General features: G+C 55.8%; 1 non-coding gene across 1 annotated transcript; it reads left to right on the forward strand.

Moving 5' to 3' along the window:
- Positions 1 to 1,375: 1,375 nt before the first annotated feature.
- TRNAF-GAA lies at positions 1,376 to 1,448 on the forward strand. Its single transcript has one exon. It is a non-coding gene; the product is annotated as a tRNA-Phe (tRNA).
- Positions 1,449 to 4,208: the final 2,760 nt, after the last annotated feature.

The following is a 4,208-nucleotide window of genomic DNA, read 5'->3' on the forward strand; positions in this document are numbered from 1 at the left end:
CTACTTTGTTTTCTAGACTCCTGTGACTCTCAGGTGGCTGGTTTGCACTCTGCACTTATTGCTTCCCACCAGCTGCTTCTTCTTGCGGGACTCTCTCTCCTCCTCCAGCGACTGTGGTCCTGCACTATCAGATCCGTGGGGTCCTGCCCTGAGTCCCAGCATCCCTCTGCTTTATCTCCATTCCCTGCAGTCCGCAAAAATGTCAGGGGAGGCCTCCCCTCCCTTCACTCGGTGCTCCCGCTCAAATCAACCACTGCAGACTCATCTCCTGGAACTCAGCCAGCTGTCACTTGATCCAGTCGTACAGTTATACGCTGACTGGCTCCCCAGTCTGGATGGCCTTGTGGAAATCCCACAGGTGACACTGAGGGAAGGAGTAGAGTGGGGGCAGGGCCTGGAGAGGAAAGGGGGGATTTGTCCCGGACCCCCTACCCCTCTAGGGCTGGCCCTGAAGGGAAGCACTGACTATCACAGTGACAATAAAACTGACCAGCCTTGCGGGGGAGACAGAGGGAGATCCGCACTCATCAGGTCTCTTCTCTCCCCCATGGTGAGCCAGACACTGCACTCTCTTGGCTCTCACTCTAGCAACTCGATGCCAAGGAGCCATTTCCCCACAGGAAGTGCATTGAGTGCCCCTGTGGTGCTGAGGGGGCTGGTGCTGCTGCTGGCTCTGGAGTTGGCAGGGGGGTTGATGTCTGCACAGACTCTCAGCTGCCAGGCCGAAGGGGGCACTTGGGACCTTACCAGACTGGCTCAAGGAAGACAGGGGGTTGATAGAGCAATATAGTCACTCTCCAAAGCACAGAGCAGCATCCGCCCATGCAGCCAGGCAATGAGCATTTCCCACAGCCTGGAGCTGAGGGGGAGGCAGCAGTTGCTGTTCCAGCTCCTCAGGGACAGGCCCTGCCAGCCAACAGACACATCTTACTTACCACAGCTAAGGGCGTCGGGTTCCTCCTGTGGGGGTGTGGAGCAGCCGTTCGTTTTCCTGTTCGCACTCCTCTGCGGTGTGAAAATTGGGGAGAGGAGGCAGAAGCCCCACTTCCCTCCCGAAACGACACCCAGTGGAGGAAGCCAGGACAACAGAGTGGGGCAGCAAGTGGTGGCCAGACTCTCACCGCCAGGGTCTGGTCTAGCTCAGGGTCCAGCTCAACTCCTTCCCCTGCACCACTTGCCCCCAGTCCCCTTCTGCCACCAGGTCAACCCAGGAACTCAGGCAGGAACCAGATGAGGTGGCAAGTCAAGCTGAGCAAGGCAGGCCAAAGTGAGTTTTGTCTTCATAGGCCGCTCACAATGATGTCCTTTTTGTGTGCAACTGCTGCAAAAACGTTCCTGACAGACAAGTAACAGGCCAAAACCTTCCCAGACAGCTGCTAAAGTAGCTCAGTTGGGTGAGCATTAGGCTGAAGATCTAAAGGTCCCTGGTTCCATCCCAGGCTTTAGCAGGCCTTTTCATTCCTCTTTGTGCAGTGGCAGCATGTTTTCTGGGAGCACAGCAGTGCCTGCAGCCCAGATGAGTTCCTGATCTTGTGCTCTGCAGTAGGAAAACATAGAATGGGCTTCTGCCCCTAGTTGGCCCACCTGACCTTTACCAACATGGCAGGAAGTGAGTGAGGCAGGGTGGCCCTCAGGAATGGTGCCAGAGGGCTGCTGGGCAGGGATTAGGGACGAAAACTCCTCTGTGCAACTGAGCAATGGCAGTACCAGGGAAGGGGCATCTGTAAAAGTGGCCATGTGGAAGATGGCAGGGATTTGGGGGCCCAAGAGGAGGTGCTTAATGTTCAGTACCTTGGAGCAGCTGGACTTGGACATGGTGGGTGTTCAGGAAATGCACATTAACAACTTTAGAATAGCTCAATAGGCAGAGGGTGATAGGAGGAAGGGTTCATCTCTCTGGTCTTCCTGACCAGGGAAGAAGGATGGGATTGAAGTCTCGTTCTTCACATTCACAGTACAAGTACAGAAGGTTCTGGAGGGCATTACTGGTAGATTTTGTGCTCTGTGACACTGGTTACTGTTATATTAGTGTTTATGGTCCCCCAGTTAAGGCATGAAAGGAAAGTTCTATGGAAGGAACTAGCTCCCTTCTTCTGGACCGCACGGTGTTTGGTGTTGGGATGGGATTTCAATTGTTGCAGCTGGCCTGAGGACTGCTGGTCCTGTTTTCCTGACCATCAGAGGAAACTCTTCAATGATGAGCACTACCTGGCGCAGGTCTGTAGTGAGATTGGCTTAGAAGATGTGTTTCTCCATAGTGGAACCAGTGGAGGGGATACACCTTTAAGCGGGGACAGACCAGGAGTTGCATTGTCCGGATTTATGTGAAGGAGAGCATGTTCACAGCCCAGTGCAGGGCGGTGCTAATGGACTGTTTGGATCACACAGCTCTCACCATGTGCTCAATGTGGGCAATTCCCTGACCCATAGCAGAGAATATTGGAAGTTGAACATCCAGAGCTTGCAAGATAAAGAAGCAGGGGGGCGAGGCCTGGCAGTGTTGGCAGAACGGGAAAGCATCAGAGAATTCTATGACAACCAGGGGGATTGGTAGGAGTCGGTGAGGCGGGAGGGAGGAGTTGGAGGCTTTGTTCTGGTGGTCGGGCAAACACCACAACATCAAAGAAACCAATGGTGCCAAGTCCTGCAGTGTTACCTGTGGGATTTCCACAAGCCCATCCAGGCTTCGGAGCCAGTCAGTGTGTGACTGTATGACTGGATCAAGCAACAGCTGGCTGAGTTCCAGGAGATGAGTCTGCAGCTGGCCGATATGAGCAGGACCACCGAGTGAAGGGAGGGGCGGCCTCCCCTGACATTTTTGCAGCCTGCAGGGAATGGAGACAAAGCGGGGATGCTAGGACTCAGGGCAGGACCCCACCAATCTGATAGTGCAGGACCACAGTTGCTGGAGGAGGAGAGAGTGTCCCGCAAAAGGAAGCTGCTGGTGGGAAGCAATAAGTGCAGAGTGGAAGCCAGCCAGCCGAGAGTCACAGGGGTCTAGAAAGTGAGATGGTAGTAGGTTCCATGGTGTAATAAGCAACCCTCAGGACTTTGAATCCTGGAATCTGAGTTCAAGTCTCAGTGGGAGATATGTTGGTTTGCTGCAAAACCTTAGAGCTCAACATGCTTGCTTACCCTCTTGCTGGCTGAACTAGAATGTTGTTTTTTTTTCTCCTCCTCCTGGATCACTGATGCCCATTGGTCTTTGGTCCAGGGGGGACTGGCCAACTCTTCCCTAAGGCCCCCGCCCCTGCACTCACTGCATTGTAAGTGGAGTGACCCAGCCCCAGCCTAGTCCACTCCCCTGGCTCCCAGTTGCGCCGCCAGTGAGTGCTGTGGGCGGTTCCCCCCTCCCCCCAAACTTGGTAGCCAGGGGAGGTCTTTGGGCCTGGATCTTTCACCCCTTCATCCCATCCCCTGCCCCCAATATCCCTCTTGGGCTCTGTGAGGCTGGGTCTCTCTCCCTGCCCCTGTGCTTCCCCATGCACAGCATGTCCTGGGAGTGACTCAGTTTCCCTGGACCAACATTTCACCGCTCCACATGTGTCTTTTCTGTCACCCCACCCCATTTCCCCTGCAGCCCAGGCTGGGTCTCTACCAAACCCTCCCCTCTCTTCCTGACCCCAATATCCCCTGCCCCTACGGGTCTATGAGGCTGGGTCTCTCCCTCTCCCATTCTCCTCCTGTCCCCTCCCCCAATATCTCCCTGCCCCAAGCTGTGACGTGCTATGCCGTGTGCTGGGGCTGTGATGTGTGCGGGGGGCCAGGGCTGGCTCCAGGGTTTTTGCCGCCCCAAGCGGCGGGGGAAAAAAACAACCCACGATCGCAATCGGTGGCAGCTCCACTTCGCTGCCTTTTTCTTTGGTGGCAATTCGGTGGCAGGTCCTTCCCTCCGAGAGGGACCGAGGGACCCGCCACAGAATTGCTGCCGAAGAGCCCGACGTGCCGCCCCTTCCCCTTGGCCACCCCAAGTACCTGCTTGCTGAGCTGGTGCCTGGAGCCGGCCCTGGCTGGGGCTGTGACCTGCTGTGACCTGCTCACTCCCCAAGGGCAACTCACTCACTTGAAACCAGAGGACAGAAGGGGTCACATGTCCATGGGCGGGGTTATGCAGATGAGCAGTGTCTGGCGGCAGTAGGGAGAGCAGCGAGATGAACCGAAAGAGCCAGGCAGAGAGAATTCTGTGTGTGGACAGAATCCGGTGTGGG

The sequence above is a fragment of the Gopherus evgoodei genome, chromosome 24 (assembly GCF_007399415.2).
Source record: "Gopherus evgoodei ecotype Sinaloan lineage chromosome 24, rGopEvg1_v1.p, whole genome shotgun sequence".
NCBI classification, from domain to species: Eukaryota; Metazoa; Chordata; order Testudines; family Testudinidae; genus Gopherus; species Gopherus evgoodei.